Source organism: Apium graveolens, chromosome 11 (assembly GCF_009905375.1).
Source record: "Apium graveolens cultivar Ventura chromosome 11, ASM990537v1, whole genome shotgun sequence".
NCBI classification, from domain to species: domain Eukaryota; kingdom Viridiplantae; phylum Streptophyta; class Magnoliopsida; order Apiales; family Apiaceae; genus Apium; species Apium graveolens.
In genome coordinates this window covers 131,528,898-131,556,084 of record NC_133657.1, presented here as the reverse complement: position 1 = coordinate 131,556,084, position 27,187 = coordinate 131,528,898, and positions in this window count along the sequence as shown.

The window sequence follows — 27,187 nt, the reverse complement described above, 5'->3', positions numbered from 1 at the left end:
CACTATAGAAAGGGGTTGAATATAGTGTTTATACAATCAAATCAATTTAGAACACAAAGTAGTAGTTTATTCAATCGTAATAAACTCTGTTATAGTAGGTTAAACTACTCTCTCAGTGATGAACAATATCACTAAGAGCTGCTAGAGTTACTAAGAATAATATTCTCGTCAATGATAACACTTATAGTGTAAACCCTAAACTGTGTTTATATAGTACACAGTTACACGATATCTTCTAATTGATATAAAATATATATCTTCCTAAAATATATCAATCAGATATTATCTTCTACAAGTCTTCTAATCGTCCTCCTAAAGCATATCTTCATTTATTTTAGTCCAGATCCTCTCCTATAAATCAGCCGCACTTTACTTCTCAAGCATATCCTTCATTAAGTTATGATATCACAAGTTCTGATAACTTAAGTTCTGATATCTTCCTGTCTTTAGTAAATCCTAATTTCCAGTAAGTCCTAATAAGTCCTGATATTAAGTTCTGAAACTAAACACATCAGATTAGTCATGACATCATAAATATATCTAACACAGTGCTCCATGTTCACCTAAATTATTTTAGGGTTTTTTTTTATAATTACCTAAGTTTTAAAATTTTTTTGCAAAAATATTAGCACTTTTTTTAAAATATTTGAAAAAATACGTTCCGTAACTTTGAAATCATTTTACAATCACGTTTGTAACTTGAATTTCAAAAAATACGTTATGCAAATTTGTAAACATATTTGTAACCTAAAATGTGACATATAATGTATCCCGAAAAGCAACTTAAAATGGTTGCACAATTCAAACTAAAATGCAACATATTATGCGACGTCCTGTTTTCATAAATATTTTATATTAAAATAATATTTTTACAAATCTTTTCAGAAGTTGGTAAAATCGCAAATGATTTTATAAAAGGTTGTATTTTTGATAAATTCCTATTATTATAATATATTATATAGTATATAAAATAAAGATTGCACTTTTAATTAACGATAAATGATAGGCCAGTAAATTTATTTTTGCCAAATCTAATTATTCACCAAATGAAAAAAGGAATGATATCTGCTCATTCTCCTTGCTATTAGCTAAATAAAAAAAGTTATCTTTCATGCTTTATTAGTAACAAGTAATGCCTTTCTTTCCTGTTCAATATTCTCAATGATCAAGAGAGTTGCAATTATATCCTATAAATAATTAGAGCATGAAATTTTGGTGATATGATTTGCTCCTCATGGGTAAATTACTATTTTAATTGAAAAAATAAAAGAATTTGCTTCTTGGGGATAATATCATAATTTCATAAAGGTAAAACAGTGGGTAAATTAGTAACAACTAAACACACACACGTACAAGAAGAAAAAAAATAAATTTTCATTAAAAAGTCAAAAAGTAAAATTTGTTAGTCCCTAACAATGCAGCAAGAATTACAGAAGGGGGGTTAAATTTAATTCTAGTAAACTTTTTCTTGAACTATAGAATGTTCTAACTCAAACTATATATATAAGTATTTTGATTTGCAAGGTGCGGAATCACAAGTTAAATAAATCAAAAAATACAAAGTAATAAAAACATAAGTCTTTAAAACTTTCTAGTGGATTTGAAAGTATCCACCAGATATATATATATATATATATATATATATATATATATATATATATATATATATATATCGAATTAAGAACTCTGTGAAGAACAAATTTTCTCACAGCTGCTTTACAAGTGAACAAACAAACTACAGAGAAATTCTTAACAGTTACAGATTTTTCTATTTCTCTTCTAAAAGTGTTTGCTTAGTTATTTGTTCTACTATCTACACTTGGTTTATATACCACCAAGTTTACATGTTAATAAGACAAGATAATAAAACAAAACTATCAAGTCAAACTCCATGCTGCTTCACTACTATATTCCAGCATCTTTGAAAATCTTCTTAATCTTGCATGGAAATGGTAATGCTCCTTTGTTCTTCATTTCCTGTTAAATATGCTGCCACATTCCTTTTGCAAATACCCAACGCATGTGACTGTGTTGTCACTATCAACAGATGTTTGAATTGATTATCCGTCGGGTACATGCTTGTCATCCGTCGGGTTGCCTTGTTGATCATCCGTCGGGTAGCTTTGTTGATCATCCGTCGGGTAGATATTTGACACTTGACTTCATTTCACTTATGCAGAATTACAAGACATCTTATATTTACAATTAATCAACCTATTCTGCATATCTAATTAAAGTCAACATGACTTATAAGCTACTACAGAATCTATACAAAGAATTTTGCAGACATGTGCTACATGACTTATTGTTACATAAGCGACTCACCCAATGGATATCAATTAGTCATCCGTCGAGTATATTGAATCATCCGTCAAGACTATAATTGATCATCCGTCGGGTGCTACATTTTTCACTAAGTTAAATCTACTAAGGTATTTTGTTAATGTAATCATCAAGTTCACAACATATTCCTAACAATCTCCCCTAATTTATGCCTACTAGAATTTTAGTCATAAATTAAGAGAAACTTGATGATAACAAAACACCCTAAAAATATAAATTTAAAAGGTAGTAGATAAAACTAAAAAGTGCTGCATTGTTTACTGAAGAATTTATAAGACAAAGTTAACAAGGATTTGCTCACAGTCATTTTTAAGGTTCTCCTCTAGTCTGAGTAGATTGATCTATTTCCTTGATGGTCTGGATTTCTTTCTAAGCTTCCTGTTGTTTTTTTCTATCTGATTTTGGAGCTGTATGTGGAATTCAAGTTCATCAGCTTCTGACAGATCTAGTATTTCTTGCATTTCCAGTAGAGTCTCATTGCTAGAGATGCTCAGCTGGTCCTCTAGTCTGAAGAATCTTCTAACTCCCTTATCATCCAAGAATTCCATGAACCAGTAGGGCCTTAGATGCACTTTACTTCCTGTATAAGGAATAGTTAAAGTCTTTGGGAGTGCATCTTTGGCTCTAATACTCCTCACTTCTTCAATCTTCTTTAGAACTAGTCTTCTAGCTGTCACATTGAATCCAAAGTTCTTCTTGAAAGATGAATAGACTTTTATCAGTGTAGATTGGCTCTCTTGAAGAATCCTGTGAAGTGGCCATGTCATCTCTTTTCCTGCCTTGTACTTGAATACTAGCCTTTCAGGTAGATTCCTGTAAGCATCAATCCCTCTAACTTCTTCCAGTTCATCTAGATAAAGGTTTAGATCAAAGAATTCCTTGATGTCATAGATGTACATGATATCTCCCTTGTTGACTTTTGTTTGAGCTTTGGTTAGGGACTTGGATCTAACAGTTGAGGGCTTCACTTTCTTGACTGCTCTGGTCTTTGTTTTCTCTGGCTTCATGAAATGAGGTAGATTGAGTTTAGGAATTGGTAGACTATCCCAGTCTATTGGCTCATCCTTTGAAATGATAGGTTCACCATGGAAATTCTTGGATGGATCTATCTTGAATTCTTCATGTGCCACAGAGGGCATGGATGTTTGAGTTGTTGTAGAAGTAGACTCTTTGGGAAAGTAGTCTTCCATCTCCTCATCACTGAAATCCAATTTTCTCTTGATTCTTTGCTTGTACCTTGGTTTCTTTGTCTGTGGAGGTTCATCTTGCACTACTTGATCTTGATATTCAATAATTATAGATGGTTGTGCAGAAATTTGTTGCGTGGGTTTCACAGCTTGCAACTTGGCCAAGATAGCAGCTTGCTCCTTCTTTTGTTTGAGCTTTTTAGCATCTAGAGCAGCTTGCTTCTTTTCTTGCTTCAATCTTGCCTTCTCTTCCCTTTTTTCTTCAACAAACTGAGGGTGTCCAGCCACCACACAAATTTTCTTACCATTTCTGAAAATCTTGGCAATTCTCCCTTTTAGAGCTAAATCTGCAGGATCTTTGTAGCTATAGACCTGGCCAACAGCTTCTTCTCATCAGGATTTGGTGTCTCATACACTGTGTCCAAAGGGTTCTTGAGTGAAGACTTTAGGTAGTTCACCTTTGGCTTCATGATTAGATCTGCCTTTGGGGATTTGATACAGGATGCCTGGCCTCTCTCCAGATAGTTCATGCTAATATCATTCACAGAATTTTTCCTTACTTGAGAGTGATGAATGACTGATTTTTCTAGCTTCTTTGCTAGACCAAATTTCTTTTGAATATCCTCATGAATTTTCTCCCAGTTGATTCGACTAAACTGCTTCTTCTCAACTGCTCTCAAAGTGGCTACTGCTTCATTTATCAGATCAATGCTATCTTTAGTTGGTGGCTTTGTGAAAGCAATTGTTGGCACAATTGCTTTACTCACTTGAATGTTAAGCACTTTTTGCTCCCCCCCACTCCTATAACTCTCTTTCTCCTCCTTTTTGTTATCAGCAAGTTGAGTAGAGGAGGAGGTCTGTGCAACCACCAGTTTCTGAAGCAAGTCTGTTTGTTGAGCTTGGTGTAGATGGATTCTTATAAGAGAAGCTTCCATAGCAAGCATTCTTTTATCCAAGGAATCCACGTTGGTTGCAAGATCAGAGTTTTTACTGAATTGTCTTTTGATGTCAAGCATTGTGGCTTCTAGAAGTTTAGCTTCCAGCTTAAGTTGATCAACTTCATTTTTGATGAGGGAAACATTTTGACTTGGTTGGTAGCCTGAGATTTGCTGTAATTGGAGAGAAGCAAGATGTGCTTGCAGAAGCTTCTTGGTGCTAGCATTTGTGGTTGATTGAAGTGCAGACTGTGTTTTGCTGATAAGTTGGATGAGTGTGGTCTTGAAATGGTGATCATCACAGTTCTTGGAGAAGGCCCATGATGGCATGCTTGATCTGGAACTAGGGCCTACTTCTCCCCTATGTTCAATGGCTCTTCTTCACTATCTCTACCCTCACCTCCAAAAAATTCTTCCGAGCCACCAATCTCATTATCAACATCACCAGCTGTTGAGGGCAAAGTTGTGATGGCATCCTTAGCTCTTTTCATGGACTGTGTGGTGTGCACCAAATTGAGCATTCTTTCTGCATTGTCATTGCCCTGTCCAGCTAGAAGTTGATATGCTGGAACAGGGTGAGTAAACGTCTCAGCATCTAAGGAGGTAGAATCTATAACAGCTTGAATTTGTTGAGATAGTCCCTCCATGTCTGCATCCTGGACATTCATTAACTCACTTACAATGACATCCACCCTTATATCTCCAGTACCTGCATTTCTCTCATTTTCTCTCTTTTCTTGCATCAAGGTCTCAGCTTGGCTCCCCACCCTCACACCCTCACCTTCACCATCTAAGGTGGGACTCCTCACACTCACTTTTGCCAGTCCTGAAGAAATTGTCTGCATTGGATCACTCTTTTCCTCTCCTTTTTTCCTGGGAGCAACCCAGACTCTCACTCAAGTCACTACCTTCCCTCAATCCTAATAGTGATTGCACAATTACTAAGTCATCTGCACTTGTAACTATAGTTGAACTTTGGAGTTGTGCAGAGACACCCGACGAATGAGAAATATCTATCGGGTTAGTAATTTGACTATCCGACGGATGACTGCTGTTAGGCATATCCGTCGGGATACAATCACTACTCGACGGATGAACAATTTCCATCGAGTGAGTAGAAATGAATGAGTGTGGAGTAGAGATTATTATGGACTATGTACAGATTGATGAAAATTTTGGCACAGATGTCTCAACAGTCTCAGAAAGAAATGGCAAGTGAGCCAACAAATCATATAAAAGATGATGCTCACTTGCATGGATTTTTGGCTTCTCTAACAGAGTTAAAAATGGACAATATGGTTGAGATGTTTGAATCATGTCAACGTCCAAAGAGTGTGTGGGATAATTTGGTGTTTGAGGTGTTTTAATTTGTACAGATTTTGGCTGTGACTCCACATTTGTTGGAACCACATCAATTTGACTTTGAGATGGTGCAGTGACTGGGTCTTTAGCTCTAGTCTACACTATGTGTGTACCCTGTGCATCCCCAAGGGTTTTAGTTTTCTTCTTTCTTGTATAAGTTTGTGGTGAACTTGTATCCCTACTCCTTTTGTTCTGTGCTCCTGGTTGAGAGCTTGTTTCAATAGTTACATCCTTTTGGGAGGATGAAACTAGAATTGAGCTTTTGTCCTTATTAACATCCATAGTTTGTTGGAAAACTATGGTGTGGCTTGGTTTGGGTACACTATGCTCACCATCCTTATTCTTAGGGCTTCTTTGATTTTCACACTATCCTTAACCTGTCTTTCCCACCTTCACACTCCCCTCTTTATGTTTTGTGGATTTTACAACTGGCATCTTTTGAGAGACACCAGAGGGGGCTTTCTTTGTGTTTGATTTTAAAATTTTGGTTTTGGTAGCTTGGGTAGGCATCTGTCTGGTCATTAACACAGATGCCACTGCTACACTATAAGGCAAAGAAGTGTTTGAGGTTGGAAGAGTAGAGATAGTTGAAATTACCTCACTTACCTGAGGTGCCTCTATTACTGGAAAGTAGAAGAGTGGCACCTCTTTGTGGTGATCTACTCTATTGAGATCTGCAATAATTCTTCTTTCTTGAACCCAACAATTTAACTTGTTGGTTGGGTTCTCAATACAATGTCCTCAGAGAGGTGGTTAGCAAGCATCATGAAAAATCTAGCACAATAAACACTCTTACCCCTCTTATTAAGCTCCCCTAACTTAAACCCCAACTCAAACAAGACAAGATCACTAAAATTGAAGTATTTATCAGTTACTAGCATGTTGAGCATGGAGATATTAACAGAATCAAAATTGCTAATTTTACCAGAAAATAATTTAGTAACTACATCACATAGGTAACTCCATTCTTTCCTAAGACCTAATCTCCTAATTTTACTTAATTTAGAGATGGCGAGTGCATAACCCATGGAGTTTAACATGTTAACAATATCAGTGTCTATTTATGGAGTAGTGATAGTATTATTAGGAATCCTAAAGCATGCTTTAATAATATCATTATTAACACAGAATTCCTTACCTTTAATAGTGAAAGTGATTGTATTATCAGTTGAGTTGTACACTGCAGTTGTCCATATTTCCTCCATAACCTCACTGTAGATGGTGAGAGACTCTAGCATGGCATATTTGAGCTTACAGCCTTGCACAAAATCCATCATTTTGTGGTAGTCGCCAGACTGTTGAATCCCCTTGTTCACTAGAGCTGTGAAATTATTCTTCTCATAGATAAAACCAGTTTGAGACATGATTTTGACGACTGGTGCCATTGTTAGAGAGTAAAAATTGCAGAGAGAGGGTAATTGCTTTTGAGAAAGAAATAAGTTAGAGCAGATGAATTGAGAATGATAAAAGAAAAGTAATAAAAATGAATTTTGCTTTTATACTCTCTCAAAAATAAACTGACAAAAGTAATAAATAACCAATCAAAATTGCCCAAAATAGCCATTTAAATTAAAATACACTGTGAAAATTCTATCAACCATCCGTAGAAATATACTTACAGACTGTAAGTAAACTCGATGGATGATGTTCAGAGAATTAACGGCCATGATTTGGACAACTCGACGGATGCGGATAAAACATTTGATCCGTCGGGTTATTAAAATAATTCAAAAAAATAATTGAATTTTAAATATTCTATTCTGACGGATGATCAAACTCGATGATAATGATCATCCGTCAGGATGTAAATTTTGACTTAGCCAAAATTTCATCCAAGGCAAAAAAATCAATTAAATTTATGTCTGCACTATAACTTACAAAAATATCTGAAATAATTCAAGAATAATTAAGCATACCTAGCTCACTTACCAACCTTGAGAAGGTGGATTCATCCAGTGGCTTGGTAAATATATCTGCAAGTTGTTTTCACTTGGAACAAAATGTAGTTCCACAGTACAATTCATCACATGTTCCCTTATGAAATGGTACTTGATGTCTATGTGCTTTGTTCTTGAATGCTGTACTGGATTTTCAGTGATGGCAATTGCACTTGTGTTATCACAGAAAATAGGAATTCTTTCCACTTGCAGACCATAGTCTAGCAATTGGTTTTTCATCCACAAAATCTGTGCACAGCAACTACCAACAGCAATATATTCAGCTTATGCTGTAGAAGTAGAAACTGAATTTTTCTTTTTAGTGAACCAGGACACAAGCTTGTTTGCTAGAAATTGACAGGTTCCTGTTGTACTTTTTCTATCAATTCTACAACCTACATAATCTACATCTGAATAACCAGTTAGATCAAAACCAGAATCTCTAGGGTACCAAATGCCAAGTTTTGGTGTTCCCTTGAGATATCTGAAAATTCTCTTAATAGCTGCTAAATGAGATTCTCTAGGATCATCCTGAAATCTAGCACAAAGAGAAGTAGCAAATATTATATCTGGCCTTCTAGCTGTTAAGTACAGATGTGAACCAACCATGCCCCTATAACTTGAAATATCCACAGACTTTTCAGTAGTGTTTAATTCAAGCTTAGTTGCAGTGGCCATGGGAGTTTTTGCAGATGTGCAATACATTATATCAAACTTCTTTAAAAGATCATGAATGTATTTAGTTTGACTAATGAATATTCCATCACTAACTTGCTTATCTTGTAAACCAAGAAAGTAAGTTAGTTCTCCCATCATGCTCATTTCATACTTACTTTGCATCAATTTGACAAACTTTTTGCAAAGTTTTTCATCTGTAGAGCCAAATTTAATATCTACATAGATTTGAACAAGTATACTAGAGCCATGAACATTTTTAAAGAATAAAATTTTATCCACAGTACCTCTTGTGAAGTGATTTTCCAAAAGGAACTTTGATAAAGTGTCATATCAGGCTCTAGGTGCTTGCTTCAGTCCATAAAGTGCTTTCAAAAGATAGTAGACATGATTTGGGAAATTTGGGTCTTCAAAACCAGGAGGCTGACTCACATAGACATCCTCCTCCAAATATCCATTTAGAAAGGCACTCTTGGTATCCATTTGATAGACCTTGAAATTGGCATGGGCTGCATAGGCTAAGAAAATTCTGATGGCTTCAAGTCTTGCAACAAGAGCAAAGGTTTCATCAAAATATATTCCTTTTTGTTGACAATAGCCCTTATCAACCAATCTAGCTTTCTTCCTGACTATTATGCCATTTTTATCCATCTTGTTTCTGAATACCCATTTGGTGTCTATTGGATTCTTTCCTTTAGGCTTGGGTACCAGCTTCCAAACATTGTTCCTTTCAAATTAGTTTAGCTCTTCCTGCATAACTAAAATCCAATCAGGATCTAACAGAGCTTCTTTGGTTCTTCCTTAAAAAGGAAGCTGTTGTACAGACATTCATCTTGAGTTGCTTTCCTTGTCTGAACTCTAGAAGATGCATCACCAATAATTAGCTCATAGGGGTGATCTCTTGTCCATTTTCTCTATTGAGGTAGATTTGCTCTAGATGAAGAGGCCTCATTGTTGTCTTGATGTGTGACTGAGTTTTGATTATGAGAAACTCCCCCTGAGTTAGTGAGTCTTTGATTTGAGAAAGGGGAACTTTCTGTGAGTGATCTACCTTGACTTTCAGCTTTTCTCAATGACCCGACGGATGAAGTGAAAGGAATATGTCCTAAGTCCAATCAGGAATTAGGATTTAGGAATAACTTTTATGTAATCTGTTTTGATTTCATTGATATTAATAAAGACTTGTTTTGTTTTTATTACGGGCTTTATCTATTTAAGTGTTTAAATAAGATATACCATAGTTTAGAGTAAAGCTTTCTATGGATTATGATGAGATCATAATAGTGAGACCTAAAAAGATGATAACTCTAAACTTAAATAGTTCCTGGTCATAGGATTACTAACTGGTAATTAATAATCCGCAAAGATCGGTACATACTATGCTTGCTTCATTATGAAGGATGTCTGTTCTCATAGACATTTGTGTGGTGACACTATAGCTAGTATGTAGGTGCTTATTATGGAATAAGTTCACTGAACATGACTCGCACAGCTGAACAACTGATGGAGTTCACTCACGTGTCAGCAGTTGTTCACATAGTGATAGTTGTACAAGTATCCTTAGACTTAAGGTCATCATAGTCATCTTGTGTACACTGAACTATGCTTTGGTTTAGTTCTTAGTCTCCAGGGACAATTATTAGGGTTATTCTGGGTATAGGAATTTGTACACGAAGATAGTATATGATCAATAAAGGATCTACCCCTTCCAGTGAAGGAAGCGAATGTTCAAGGCTGATCCACTTATGCTAGTTTGGGAATCTCTGGCCAGAGTGAATGAAATTAGAAAGGAGTTTCTAATTTGCATAGAACTACGCATAGTAAATGGTAAGCAAGTGATTGAATTAGATAGGCTTGACACGAGATCCATGCCTTGTATTTAATCGGGACATTGTAGGGTAGAAGGAGATTATTGTACGGTAACTATTCACTGATAGGTTCTTTGTATTCTAAGCAGTGAATTCATATTATCCGGATAATCGCGATATGTTGAGAAGCATCACTCACGATGTAGAATAAATGTGATTAATTAATTAATCATATTTAATAAATTAGAGAATTTATATAAATAATGATAAAATAGTTTTATTATTATTTATTTCTACTACCGGCTTAATATTGAACTTACAGGGTCACACCATAAAAAGAGAATAATTTAATGGTGGAGGAATTAATTAATAATGGCTAATAATTATTTATTTATGAAATAAATAATTAATTGGAAAATTTAATAATTGATTAAATGAGATTTAATTGATTATAAATTAATTAAGAAAAGTTCTTAATATTATTAATTAAAGGATTTAATTTATGGAAATTAAATCAAGAGAGAGAATTATTTCTAAAGTGTTTAGAAAAAGGATTAATGATTAAAAGGTGTTTTAATTATTAATGAGAATAATAAATGGGATAATAATAATAAAATTTATGGGAAAATTTCAGCTGAAAATTTTGCCTATAAATATACTATTATAGACCCTAATTTTATTCTAACCCACATCAAACCCGAAAACCCAAAAAGTTTGGAAAACCCAATTCTCTCTACCTCCTTCCTCCTCCTTAACATCGTTTTCTTGGTGGATACCGGTGGAGTGCTTCACACTTGAGGAGAAACTGCTAAGGATCTCTGATCGTTGTCTCCGAATTATTTTAAAAGGTTAGATTCGATCCCTCGAATTTTTATTCACGATTTATATGCTTTTATTTGGATTTTGTATGTATAAAAGTATTTTGCCATGCCCCGCTGCGTTTAAAAATCCAACATGAAACACTTTGAGTTCCGACGGATGAGGCTGATTGTCTCCTGATGGATGATGTAGATTGTCTCCCAACAGATGAAGCATTTTGTAACTCGATGGATGTTGAGTTATTAGCTTCATTAGTTGCAGATTTTTCTGCACTATCCTTAGTTGTAGTTTCTTGATCACTTTCATCATCACTGTCATCACTAACCATCTCCACATTATCAAATTTGAGGCTCTCATGGAAATCTCCATCTTGCAGTCCTTCAATCTTTTTATCATCAAACACAACATGTATTGATTCCACAACAATGTTGGTTCTTAGATTGTAGACTCTAAATGCTTTTCCCACATCATATCCAACAAAAATTCCTTCAACTGCCTTAGAATCAAACTTCCCATGTTGATCAGTTTGATTCCTCAAGATAAAACATTTACAGCCAAAGACATGAAGAAAATTTAGGGTTGGTTTCTTGTTCTTGAACAATTGGTAGGGTGTCATACACTTTGCTTGATTAATCAAAGAAATATTCTGAGTGTAGCAGGAAGTATTCACAGTTTTAGCTCAAAAATATGTTGGTAACTTTGATTCTTCAAGTATTGTCCTTGCAGGTTCAATAAGAGATATGTTCCTTCTTTCAGCTACTCCATTTTTTTGTGGAGTTATTGCTGCAGAAAACTCATGTATTATCCCATTCTCTTCACAAAATAAGCTCATCACATAATTCTTAAACTCAGTTCCATTGTCACTCCTGAGTCTTCTTACTTTAAAATCATGATGATTGTTGACTTGCCTTATGTGATTGATAATGATTTCACTAGCTTCATCTTTAGACTTTAGGAAATATGTCTAAGAGAAATTTGAGAAATCATCTATAATTACTAGGCAAAATCTTTTCCTTGAAATGGACAACACATTGACTGGTCCAAATAGATCCATGTGTAGCAATTGCAAGGGTTCTTCAATTGTTGAATCTAGCTTCTTTCTGAATGATGCTTTAATCTACTTTCCCTTTTTGCAGGCATCACACAATCAATCATTACCAGTTCTTTCTTGACAAGCTCATTCATGGTCTTGAAGTTAAGATAGGACAGCTTCTTGTGCCATAGCCAACTTTCATCTTGACTTGCTCTACTGAGAAGACAAGTGACAGATTCGACATCAGATGAGTTGAAGTCAGCTAGATACACATTTCCTTTTCTCACTCCAATGAGAATTACGTTGTTGCTTCTTTTATTTGTCACAACACATGCTTCTGAATTGAAGGTCACTGCATTGCCCTTGTCATAAAGCTGGTTGATACTCAGCAAATTATGCTTAAGACCATCCACTAGGGCAACTTCCTCAATGATGACATTTTCTTTAGAAATCAAGCCATATCCCACAGTATAACCCTTATTGTCATCTCCAAAAGTAATACTTGGGTCAGCTCTCTCCTTGAACTCTGTGAGCAGGGTAGAATCTCCAGTCATGTACCTTGAACAACCACTATCCAGGTACTACAAATTCTTTCTGTTTCCCTGCACACATTAAAATCAAATTAAGTCAATTTTGGTACCCAAGTTTCCTTGGGTCCTTCGTTATTAATGTAATATCTGGGATATACCGTGTAATTATTTTGCTAATAAATAATTATTATGTATGTTTAGTATTTATTCCGTGAATTATTTGTTAAGTGTTAAATGTGTTTGGATGTTTAAAAATAATATTAATTAATTATTTTAATTTTTATATGTCCAAAATAAAATATAAATAATTGTTATATCTTCCTATTTATTTTTATGTTGATATAAGATTTTATAGGAAATATATGGATTTTATAAAATCTTTTTCTGAGTATTTAAAAACTATTTTATACAATCAGGAACCAACCGACATCATCCATTTTTACGTTTTTATAACCCGAAACTCTTCCGAGAACTCCTTCCTAACCTAATTGCAATATTCAGAGCATTTTCCATGTTTCGACTTTTTCGATCCGGAGTACGGTTTGTGCTATGAGGGTCCCGGTGCAACATTTTCGACACATTATTCGTTTCGGTAAATTAATAAAACTCGTATTTTTGATAAACAGAATCTTTTTATTAAACTATCACAATTATCACCTCGTAATACATGTAACCAGGCACTAAGACCAAGACCGTAGTACAAATTGTACTTATTTGGATAATTATCCCGAAAACCGGTACCGTTTGGATCAGTTTTTATAAATAAACATACCGTTTTATATCCGGAATGATCCAACGGGATACTAATTTTCCGTAATTATAAATAGCCTTTGCCGTATTTTATTTCGTACCGAAAATTATTTGCAAACAGTAATTATATAGTTTTTACAAACCTTTCTGAAAATCAAACCAACAAATTAAGGTGTTAGTGATCTCTGTTTGAAAAGCTCGAGTAACCAAATCGAAGGTCTTGAGGAGTACTTTCAGAATCTGTGATCCATACACCTGCAGAAATCAAGGTTATTTTTCTATAATTTTTATTATTTTTGAATTATTTTAATTAAAAATATGAATTTTTGTTCAGATAATTGTTTGAATGATTTGATGATTGCATGTTGTAGAGCTTGTTTTCCTGATAATTTTGATATATTATATGACTGATTTGGAGTTCAATAACATGTTCAAAATTGAGTTTGATTTTTGAATTTTGAAATTTGGGTTTATAACCCGTATGAATGTTCTTAATTGAAATTTAGGGCTTTTTGATCTAGGGGTTATTAGCTTTTGATATATAGTGGGTTGTGTTCCTTATGAAATTTGCAATCGATTGGTATATAGCTCGTTAACGGAGGATTCGTGAATCGAAGGGAGTTGTGATTTTAAGATCACGTCGAGTTCGCCGGAAATCGGCGAACTTCTCGGCCAAATTCCGGCCAACTCAGGGATGAGTTGTGTGATTTGATGGCATGGTTAGATTCCTGGTGTGGTGTAGATCATATCCGGAGGTGGTGGTGGCCTGAGCATCCTTGAATCGTCTTCTCCGGCGAGACGGGGTATTTTCCGGTGACCCCCTGTAAAATTACAGTTTGATACCTAAACTTTTGGGGACGATGCAGTTTGACTCCTGAAGTTTCCAGAGTTTGCAAAAATAGGATTCCTGTTTTAAAAATGTTTAAAAATCATATTTTGTATTTATTTTAATTATAAAAATTCGTTTTTAATTTCTGAAAATTCCAAAAATTATTATTTTAATTCCAAAATTTATTTTTAATTCAAAAATAAATCTGAATTAATTAGTTAATTAATTTTAGTTAATAGTTAATTGATTAATTGGTCAATTAATTCGAAAATTAATTGATTAATTGATTTAATTAATTATTAATTGATTTTAATTAATTATTTAATAAGATTTAATTATTTAAAAATGATTTAAAAATTCCAAAAAATAGTTTCGAGCTTTAAAATATTATTTTAAATTGTTTTCAAGGCTCGACAATTATTATAAAATTGTTTTGGAGCCAGAGTTGAACCAAACCCTGTTTATTGCTTTAAAATTTATCCAACGACCCGTTTTAATTCCGAAAAATATTTTAAAATCATTTTAAATACCCGAAAACCTGTTTACAACCCGAGACTCCTTTATAAATAATATATCCTTGATTGTTTGACGTGTTACGTGTTATATGTGACTTGTTGATTGATTATCGGTCTACATGTTCGGTGTTTACTTGTTTATTGCGTAACTTTAAATCCGTTAATCGGATTTGGATAAAACGAAGGGTAGATAGAAGTGTATATCGAATAGAATCATATGAGTTGAATATTGATAGATTCTTATGATATGTGAGCAGAAGAGGCAAGGCGTAGGAAAGGGAAACAGATAGTCGAGGAATAGACGGTTGTAATTGGAAGTTAGTGCAGTATAGCAAGCTAGTACCAGGCAAGTGTTCTGAATTTTCTCGAAATATATTGTAGTTGCTTGATAGTCCTATTTTATATTGCAAGTGCTTTGAAGCACTGAACCCTAAACCCTGATTCTAGTTATTGATCTTGAGCCGTAAACCTTATTCTTTCTAAACCATTGATTGTTGTATACCCAAATATGAACCATAAATATACGATACTACTCCACAAATACATACAAACTAAATACCAAACACTAAACTGGATTACTTACATATTCAAACCATTGTACCTTATGCTTTGAGAGACCAAATCCTTGAAACATTGAAACGTTGATTCCTTTGTTATCCAATTCTTTCATTACTAAACATCCAAGCTTTAAAATTTCCATATTGATCCTTTGTGAATATTGAAACCATTTTATTATCAAATATCCATTGCTATTTATGATTCTGTTTATTGTTTTACATTGTTTATTTTGTTATCATGTTAGAATTGGATTGTTTTTATAAAATTGTGGACCAGATTCGTGGTCAGACCATATTAATGGTCAAGTTAGGTCAATGTGTGCCTTGGATCCAGTAGTTAGAGCAGCGTTATGTGCTTTGCTCGGGGTTAGTGCGTGACTGATCATCAGCCTAACCTTGGTTTTTAAAATAAAAATATAATATCCAATTCTAAATCATAATTCATTGTTCACTTGATATCATAACCCTTTCCACTTAATGATCATTATTCTCAGTCTTGTCATTGTGACTTGCTGAGCTAGTTAGCTCATTTGTGCGATGTTGTTTATGTTCTTTTCCAGTTAAGAATGAACCAGTTGGTAGCGAGGATCCCCAATCCAGTACGAGAGCTAGGGGTCTAGGTTGATTGAGTTAAGCTAGCAGGCATCTTTTGAGATAATTTAAGTTTGTAAAAGTTTGTAATAATATTTAATACTTAGTTCTGAGTTTGAATAGATGGGATTTAGATGTTTGTAATATAAAGTGTGTGTGTGGCTTGTGTACATACTTTAACCTGTTGCAGTCTGTGGTAGTTGGTAAGTAGGGTCATTGTTATTCCTAGAGGACTAACAATGAGATTTACAGAAGGGGGGTTGAATGTAAATCTCAAAACTTTTTCAGGTTTTGAGAAGTTTATTAAAGCAGTGTGTTCTAGATGAACAAGTGTATGAATTGCTTTGAGCTAATGCAGACAGATATATATTCAAACACAAAATGTAAAGAACACAACAAACTTTAAAAACTTTTCTGGTGGATTTGTTGTTCCACCAGAGATGGTATATTAGAAAATCTGTGTTCAACAATGTTGATCACAGCTGCATCCTAGTACAAACTAGATGAATTTTCTCTCAAGATATTTCTTAACAGCTCTGGAAAATCTCTCTCTAATTACTAGCTTCTTCTTGGTTTATATATTACCAAGTGTACAAGTGAAAAACAATATAAAATTACAATAGTAAAATAAGTTCTTCACTTGCTTCTTTTCCTGTTCACTCCAGTACTTTGTTGACTATTGCATCTTTGTACTAAAGAAGAATGGCTGCTTTTTCTGTTGATCCTGAAATTCGGCTACCACATCTCAGTTTTCTCTGTCAACCCATGTGCCTCTGTCTGTAGGTACAACTACCACTTATCAACGGCTAATTAGCAGAACATCCGTTGAAGCTTTCATCCGTTGATGACTTCATCCGTTGAAGGATGTTATCCGTTGAAGCTTTCATCCGTTGATGCATTTATCCGTTGATGCTCTCATCCGTTGAAGGATGTTATCCGTTGAAGCTTTAGAGACATCCGTTGAAGCTTAGCTTCTCATCCGTTGAAGGTCTTTAAGTCATCCGTTGATACCACTTCATTTATACAAAATTACAAGGCATGAAATATTTACAATTGGCCTTCCTATCTGCATATCATCTAGTAGTCAACATGACTTATAGTTTCTCTCAACTTCTAAGAATTACATTTTAAATACAGAGACTGAAATATGCTACAATACTAGACTTATTTCTAAGTAAAGCTACACCATCAACGGATAGCCAAAGTGGTCTTATCCGTTGAGGCTACTGACACTAAATTTCTACTTAAGTGTTTTGTTAAACATATCATCAAACTAATGCACATATATTCCTAACAATCTCCCCCTATTTATGTCTATAAGAATTGTAGGCATAAATTCAGGGTTAACTTGATGATAACAAAACACTTAACAAATATTTGAATTGAAACTAAGTAGAAATATAAAAGTGCTGCAAAAGTGTATGTACTAGGAGGTAATTGAAGATTTACAGTATTTCCAAGGGTGCTCCTCTAGCCTGAGCAAATCATTATTTTCTTCTTTGTTCCCTGGTTTTCTTTCCTAGCCCTTTGTCATTTTCCTCAAATTGGAGTTGGAGTTGTCTGAAGAATTCAGCTTCATCTTCATCACTGATATCCAACTTAGATTGCATTTCTTTGAGAGTTTCATTGCTGGCAATCTTGAGTTGGTCTTCAAGTCTGAAAAATCTTCTGACTCCTTTGTCATCTCTAAATTCCATCAACCAATGAGGTGATTTGTGAATTTTAGTTCCCCTTTCTTGTATGAGTAAGGTTCTGGGCAAAGCATTTGGTTCCCTCCAAGTCTTCCTTATATTGGCAATCTTGTTGAGAATTTCAGTCTTGGCTGTTCTGGTAAAGCCAGAATCCTTTTTGATGGCTGAAAAGACTCTGATCAAGGTAGAGTAGCCTTCATTTAGAATCCTGTAGAGAGGCCATGTTCTTTCCCCAGCTCCCTTATATCTGAAAACCAATCTCTCTGGTAGCTGTCTGTAGGCAGCTATTCCCCTTACTTCCTCCAGCTCATCCAGATAGAGATTAATGTCTGAAGCTTCTTTTATGTCACAGATGTGAACATAATCATCTTTAGAAATGGGTGGCTTAGGGTTAGGTTTTTGTTTTTGAGTGAATTTCTTAGAGGTTAGGGGAGGTGTAGATTTAGATTTTCTTTTCTGTTTCTTTGGTAGTGGTAGAGTGGTTAAAAAGGTAGGCAGTGTGATGTTGTCCCAATCAATAGGTTCCTCTTTTGGAATGATTGGTTCACCATGGATATTTATAGAGGGATCAGCAACAAAAGGTTTAGGTATGGAAGGTAGTGGTTTAGATATAGATTTGGTATCTTCAGGGTTATCTTCACTCCTTCTGTGTGCCTTGGCCTTTCTTCTGTTTCCCTTCTGCCATTCCTCTCTTTCTTCCATATTTTCACCAAATATGCTCCCAAGAACCTCATCTAAGTTAGCAATCTTTTCTTCACCCCTGACTTCAATTCCTTTCATTTCTTCAACTTGGCTTGACTTTAGCTGTTTTTCAAGCTTTGCTTGTGCTCTTTTGTCAGCCTTGAGTTTTACAGCTTCTTTCTTCAACCTTCTGGTTTCTTCCCTTTTGGCCTTTAGAAATTTGGGATGTCCTTGCATCACACAGATACTCTTTCCCTCTCTATAGATAAAGGCCATGTCCATTCTCTCACCCTTGTCCTTGGTCTCCTTCTTCTTTATGATGCTTGCACTTAGAACTTTGTCTCCATCAGGTTTTGGAAGAGGAAAGTCTACTTCCTGCATCTGAGCAAAGTCTAGGGGATTCTTTGTGGAGTCCATACTGGATCTAGTGTTAGGCTTTAGAACCATAGGTTTTAAATTCTTGAAAGAAGTCTCTCCAACCTTATTTCTCCCTACTGGCTTGAGCTCCATGTTGATTGGTTCAATCTTTGTGCTAAATTTCACAGATGTTGATTTATTTTGTGTAGAACCAAACACCAATTGCAACCTTTCATCAATTCTCCTCCATTGTTCTTTCATTTGTATTTCAGCTGCTGCTAGCTGAATCAAATCAATTCCATCAGGTTTTCCCTTGATTTGAATGATTGGAGAGGTAGTGATGGCAGGAACTAGCACTTTAGATATCTGAATCTTTGTAGAGGGCTCTCCTTCCCCTTCCCTTTTATTCTCCCCCTTTTTGTTATCATCAAGGAGAGGGGTCAAGCCTTGTGCTTTTGCCAGCTGCATTAGGAGATTGGTTTGAGATTGTTGGTTGAGAAGAAGGGTGGCCACAGAATCTTCAATTCCTTGAACTCTGTCTTCCAACTTGGCCAGCCTTTGTTCAGTAACTGATTCCTTTTTCAATCTCGAAACCAAGTCCTGCAAAGTACCATAGGGCATGACTGAATCCAATTTTTCTGAAGTGAAGGATTTCAAGTCAGCAATATCTTTCCTGAGATCATCTAGACTCATATCTTGCTTTACTTTCTGCAACTTCATGAGATGCAGTGAGTCCAGGTGAGCTTGGAGGATAGCCTTGATATTTGCATTTGAAGTGTTCTGAATGGCCTGTTGAATAGTGATGATTTGTTTGACCAAGTGGACATTGAATTCACCTGTTCTATGCTCCTTAGTCAGGGCCCATTCAGGTAGATTAGGAATGGAACTAGGGTCTCCATCTCCCCCTATGTTCATGCTTCCATCAGAAGAAATAGAGTCATCATCATCAGAATTTACTCCAAATTCCTCAGATGGCTCACCAGCTGTAGAAGGCATCCTGTTAATAGCAGCTTTATCCCTTTGAAGAGATTCTGTTGAGTGCACTAGATGTAGTGTCCTCTCTGCCTCCTCATTGCCCTGAGCAGCCAACAGTTGATAGGCTGTCACAGGATGAGTAAAAGTGTCAGCATCCAAGGAAATGTTATCAATTACAGCTTTGTAATGTTGCTGAAATTGTCTTTCCTTTTCAGCATCATCCACAATCATTGACTCATGAGCAATGGCTGGTTCCACCCTTGTATCAACTGTACCTGCTTTTCTCTCTTTTTCTCTATGTTCTTGCATCAGGGGCTCCCCCTGGCTCACACATCTCACTCCCTCACCTTCACCTTCTAAGGTGGTACTCCACTCACTGACTTTTGCCATGCTGGAAGAAATAGCATGCATTTTTGTGCTCTCAATCTCTCCTTTTGCCTGGGAGCAACCCAGCCTCTCACTCAAATTTTCACTCCCTGCCCTCAATCCTAAAAGTGATTGCACAGTATTCATGTCTTCTACACTTGGAATCATTTCAGTTATTTGTGTAGAGACTATCAACGGATGTGGAATATCCGTTGAAGTTGAAACTGTTGTTAGCAACGGATAACTGCTGTTAAGCTTATCCGTTGAAGAGCAACCACTTGTCAACGGATGAGTGATATCCGTTGAAGAAGGAAAAGAAGATGAAATTGAAAGTGATATAATTGTTGAATCTGTATAGATTGATTTGATATGTGTTGATACAGATCCTTCAATTATATCTGAAAGAATTTGCGGGTGATCCAACAAATCATCTAAAAGATGATGATCACCTGTATTTGAGTGGGGCTCCTCCCTGAGTTGTAAAGAGGGAGAATCAGGAATTGATGGGAATAACATATCCACATCCAGAGATGGTGAAGAAGTATTTGGTGATTGATGTGTAGTTATTGTGAGAGAATGGGGCTGTGACTCCACATTTATTGGAGTCACATCAAACTGAGTTTGAGAAGGCACAGAGACAGATGGATGTATCTGTGCAGTGTGTGCACCCTGTGTAGAAGATTGGGTTCTAGCCTTCTTTCTTCTAATAAAAGCTTTTGTAGGTGAGTGTTTGGCTTTAGTGTCCCTCCCTCTTTTGTTCTGTGTTCCTGGTTGGGAACTCTTTTCAATAGTAACATCCTTTTGGGAGGATGCTACTAGGGATGTGCTAGAAACCTTTTCAACCACCACAGCTTTTTGAGAAACTGGGGCTTGGCTAGCTTGGGAAGCACTCAACTCTCCTTCCTTATCCTGGGGGTTTCTTTGATGTTCACCCCTCCCCTCACCACTCACACCCTGTTCACTTCCCTCAGGGTTAATGGTTGTTGTTACAACTGTTGTCTTTTGAGAAACAACAGAGGTGGTTTTCTTTGTCTTGGATTTTGAAAGTTTAGATTTGGTGACCTTGGTAGAAATCTGTTGGGGCATTGACACAGATTTCATGGCCACACTAGAAGATAAAGAAATAGAGGGGTTGGAAGAAGTAGGAGTTGTAGAAGCAATTACCTCACCTACCTGGGGTGCATTCATGATTGGTAAATATACCAATTGCACACTGCTGTTTAGATCCATTCTCTTCAAGTCTGCAAGAACTCTTTTCTCTTGTGCCCAGCACTTGAGTTTATTATTCTCATTGATTATGACTAAACCTTCAGCAACATGGTTAGCCAATAACATAAAGAATCTAGCATAATAGATGTTATTAGGTCTATTAGCTTTGTTACCTAATCTAGTACCTAATTCTAGCATCACATAGTTGCTAAAGTTAAAGTACCTATCAGAAACAAGCATATAGAACATATTAACAAGAGATGAAGTTATGGCATCAAAATTACTAATTTTCCCAGAGAAAACCTTTATGAAGGCATCCCCAAGAAAACTCCATTCTTTCCTAAGGCCTTTTCGTCTAATACCCCCTAAATTAGCAGAGTTAAGAGAGTAACCTATGGAATCTAACATGCTGGATACATCACTATTAGTGTGTGGTGTCATGGCATTGTTCTCAGGTAATTTAAAACATGCTTGTAAGTCATCACAGTTAATACAGTGATTTTTACCTTTGAGAGTGAAGGAGATAGTCATATCCATGGAGTTGAACTCAGCAGTTGTCCAAATCTCCTCAACTACTTCACAGAAAATCGTTGGGGCTTCCAGCATTGCATAGCTAAGTTTACAGTTTTTGATGAAGTCCATCATTTTGTGATAATCTGAGTGGGCTTCATTCTTTTCTACCAGAGCTATGAAATTGTTCTTCTCGTAGATGAACCCAGATTGAGACATAATCTTCACGACTGGTGCCATTGTTGTGAGTAGAAATTGCAGAGAATAACTTGAAGGTTTTGAAGAGAGAAAATGGTAAATGCTTGAAATTCTAAGAAAGCGTAAAGTAATAATGAACAATCAGAAGGGCTTATATGCTTTCAAAGAAAAAGAAATAATTAAAGGATTAATCAATAAATAGGTGTTAGTGAATTTCAGCCGTTTAAGAATAAACTGTAAGTATTCTAATAACTACCTTAAAAACCAATACATACAGATGTATGTATGGTATCAACGGTTAAGAAAATAGAATCAACGGCTGTGAAACACCTCAAACGTCTGATGTGACATTTCAACGGATAATGTAAATTGTCATCCGTTGAAAGGTACTTCAGCTTTATCCGTTGACGGATAAAAGTTCCAGAGATATACTTGTCTTTCAACGGATAATGAATATCCGTTGATAGAGCAATTTTGACTTTCAACGGATAGGGAACATCCGTTGATGGAATAAACTTTGTTAAAAGTCAAATTTGTTCTAGCAACTAATATATTTCAGGCTTCTCATCAAATTGCAAAGAAGACATGAATTTTAAGAGTAATTAAGCATACCTAGCTCACTTACCAATCTTGTGAATGTTGATTCATCAAGTGGCTTGGTAAATATGTCAGCAATTTGTTGTTCACTTGGAACAAAATGTAGTTCCACTGTACCATTCATGACATGCTCCCTAATGAAGTGGTACTTGATATCAATGTGCTTGGTCCTTGAGTGCTGTACAGGATTCTCTGTTATGGCTATGGCACTTGTGTTGTCACAAAAGATAGGTATTCTATCAACATGAAGTCCATAATCAAGGAGTTGATTCCTCATCCATAACATTTGAGAACAGCAACTTCCAGCAGCAATGTATTCAGCCTCAGCTGTAGAAGTAGAGACTGAATTTTGCTTTTTGCTAAACCATGATACAAGCTTGTTTCCCAGGAATTGGCAGGAGCCTGTTGTACTTTTCCTGTCTATTTTGCAACCTGCATAGTCTGCATCTGAATAACCAATTAGATCAAAGCCAGATTCTCTAGGATACCAAATTCCTAAATTTGGTGTACCCTTGAGATATCTGAAAATTCTCTTGATAGCAATTAAGTGAGACTCCCTAGGATCAGCTTGAAATCTAGCACACAGACATGTAGCAAACATTATATCTGGTCTGCTAGCAGTTAAATATAAAAGTGAACCAACCATGCCTCTATAACTTGTAATGTCCACAGACCTTTCAGTCTTATTTAATTCAAGTTTGGTGGCAGTGGCCATGGGAGTTTTTGCAGATGAGCATTCCATTAAGTCAAACTTCTTTAAAAGATCATAAATATATTTAGTTTGACTAATGAAAATTCCATCACTAACTTGTTTAACTTGTAAACCAAGAAAATAGGTTAGTTCTCCCATTAGGCTCATTTCATATTTACTTTGCATTAGCTTAGCAAACTTTTTGCAAAGTTTATCATCTATAGAGCCAAATATTATGTCATCTACATAAATTTGAACAAGTATACTAGAGCCATTAACATCCCTAAAGAAGAGAGTTTTATCAACAGTACCTCTAGTGAAGTGATTCTCCAAAAGAAATTTTGATAAGGTTTCATACCAGGCTCTAGGTGCTTGCTTCAGTCCATAGAGTGCTTTCAACAGATAATACACATAGTCTGGAAAATTTGGATCTTCAAATCCTGGCGGTTGACTTACATAGACTTCTTCCTCTAATTTCCCATTTAGAAATGCACTCTTGACGTCCATTTGATAGACTTTGAAATTGGCATGGGCTGCATGGGCTAGAAATATTCTGATGGCTTCAAGTCTTGCAACAGGAGCATATGTTTCATCAAAATCTATTCCCTCTTGCTGAGAATAGCCTTTAGCAACCAGTCTGGCTTTATTCTTTATGATAATGCCATTTTCATCCATCTTGTTTCTGAATACCCACTTTGTGTCAATAGGACTCTTGTTCTTTGGTTTGGGTACCAGCTTCCAAACTTGGTTTCTCTCAAATTGGTTTAGCTCTTCCTGCATAGCTAATATCCAATTTGGATCCAATAGAGCTTCTTCCACTTTCTTAGGTTCCTCCTGAGATAGAAAACTACTGTACAGACATTCATCTTGAGTAGCTCTTCTTGTTTGCACTTTAGATGATGCATCACCAATGATCAGTTCAAAGGGATGATTCTTGGTCCATTTCCTTTGTGGTGGAAGATGTGCTCTAGATGAGGTGGCCTCAGTATTGTCATGATGTGAGACAGAGTGTTGACTAGTTGAAACTCCCCCTGAGTTGTTGGTCCTTTGCAGGGAACTTGGAGTTCTATCAACTGATGATGTAAATCGATTATCCGTTGATGAACTATGATCAACGGATGCTTCATTTTGTACTTCAACGGATGATGCACTATGTCTTTCAACGGATACTGCATTGCTTCTATCAATAGATGCAGTATTTTGTGCATTATCCAGGGGCATGTTTTGAATCCCTTTTGAAGTGTCATCTCCATCAGTCTCCTCTTCACTATCATCACAATATATCTCAATGTTGTCAAATTTGAGTCTCTCATTATGTCCCTCATCTGTTAGTCCATCAATCTTTTTATCATCAAACACAACATGCACAGATTCCATAACAATGTTGGTTCTTAGATTGTAGACCCTATAAGATTTTCCAGCTGAATAACCAACAAATATTCCTTTATCAGCCTTTGCATCAAACTTCCCTTTATGGTCAGATTGATTCCTCAGTATAAAGCATTTACATCCAAAGACATGAAGAAAGTTTAGAGTTGGTTTTCTTCTCTTGAACAACTGATAAGGAGTCATGCCTTTAGCTTGATTGATCAAAGAAATATTCTGAGTGAAGCAGGCACAATTAACAGCTTCAGCCCAGAAATATGTTGGTAACTTTGATTCTTCAAGCATTGTTCTGGCAGCTTCAATTAAAGATCTGTTCTTTCTTTCAACAACCCCATTTTGCTGAGGTGTTCTTGGAGCTGAGAACTCATGCATGATTCCATTTTCTTCACAGAACAGCCTTAATGTCAAATTCTTGAACTCAGTTCCATTGTCACTCCTGATATTTCTAACCTTCAAGTCAGGATGATTGTTGACTTGCCTGATGTGATTGATAATGATTTCACTTGCTTCATCCTTTGATCCAAGAAAACAGACCCATGAGAACTTAGAGAAATCATCTACAATCACTAAGCAATATCTTTTTCTTGCTATTGACAATACATTGACTGGTCCAAACAAATCCATATGTAGCAGCTGTAATGGTTCATCAATTGTTGTTTCAAGCTTCTTCTGAAATGATGCTTTCCTTTGTTTGCCTTTCTGACAAGCATCACACAGACCATCCCTTGAGAATTCAACAAGAGGAATTCCTCTTACTAAGTCCTTTTTGACTAGATCATTCATTGTTTTGAAATTCAAATGGGATAGCTTCTTGTGCCATAGCCAACTCTCAACTGAACTTGCTTTGCTGAAGAGACAAGTAATAGATTATGCATCTGTAGAGTTGAAGTCAGCTAAGTACACATTTCCTTTTCTAACTCCAGTTAGAACCACTTTGTTGTCTTCCTTACTAGTGACAACACAGGCTTCAGAATTGAAGGAAACTGTATTCCCTCTATCACATAGTTGACTGATACTCAGTAAGTTGTGCTTGAGACCATCAACTAATGCAACTTCTTCAATGATGACATTCCTTGTTGAAATCAAGCCATATCCCATAGTAAACCCTTTGCTGTCATCTCCAAAGGTTATGCTGGGGCCAGCTCTCTCTTTAAACTCTGTGAGCAGGGAGAAATCTCCAGTCATGTGTCTTGAACAGCCACTGTCCAAGTACCATAGATTTCTTCTATTTTCCTGATTGCTTGATGAACTAACTTCGTTTTCTTCAGAATCAGCCATGAGAGCAAGGTTGACATAATCCACATCTTCATCCTCTTCATCTCCATCAGCTGCCCAGTCCTTTTCTTGAGTAATGAAAGCCCTTTCCTTCTGTTTGAGTAGATCAAAATATTTCTTTTTGTAATCTACTTGTTCAAATTTCTTCTTTTCAGAGGTTGGCTTTCTGCACTCACTTGCAAAGTGTCCACTTATACCACAATTAAAACACTTGAACTTGGATTTGTCCACCATGTTCTTATAGGGTTTAGTGGCTCTAGTGTTTTTCCTGAACTTCATCTTTGCAAATCTCCTGGACAGAAATGCAAGATGCTCATCAATACCATCAGAGTCATCTTGACTGGAGTTGTCTTCATTTTCAGCAACTTGCTCTTTACCCTTGTCTGATTCTGGATTTCTTACACCATCTTTGGAGCTTGATGTAGATCTCACAGTTTCTTTTCTGCATTCTTTCTCATTTTCAGCTACCAATGCAACTGAACCTCCTTTCTTTCTCCCCCTCTCCAATACCTCATCCTGTTCCAACTCTAGTTCATAAGTCTTCAAGATTCCATATAATCTTTCAAGAGTAAAGTCCTTATAATCCTGAGAGTTTCTTAAGGAAACAGTCATGGGTTTCCATTCCTTTGGTAAGGATCTCAAAAATTTAAGATTTGAATCCTTCACCTGGTACACTCTACCATACAGCTTCAGTCCATTCAACAGCTTTTGGAATCTATTAAATGTGTCATTTAAAGATTCATTCTCTTCAAAATGAAAGTACTCATACTGTTGAATGAGAAGCTGCATTTTGTTCTCTTTTACTTGTTCTGTACCTTCACACAGCAACTGAACTGTGTCCCAAACCTCTTTGGCAGTTGAACAATTTATCACATTATCAAACATATCCTTGTCAAGACCATTAAACAAAATGTTCATAGCCTTCTTATCCTTGTGGACTTCTTCTGTGTCTTCCATTGTCCATTCTGCTCTAGGTTTTGGAATGGATTGACCAACAGCAATTGTGGCCGTAGCAACTGTGGCTACTTTGTGGGGAATGTGAGGACCATTCTCAATGCAGTTTACATAACCTTCATCTTGGGAGAGTAGATGAAGGTGCATTTTCACCTTCCAGTGGTGATAACTGTCTTTGTCAAGAACTGGGATCTTTACTCCAATATCCTTCTTACTCATCTTTGTTAGATTCCAAGATCTTTAAACTCTTTGTGTGTCAAGAGCTTGCTCTGATACCAATTGTTATTCCTAGAGGACTAACAATGAGATTTACAGAAGGGGGGTTGAATGTAAATCTCAAAACTTTTTCAGGTTTTGAGAAGTTTATTAAAGCAGTGTGTTCTAGATGAACAAGTGTATGAATTGCTTTGAGCTAATGCAGACAGA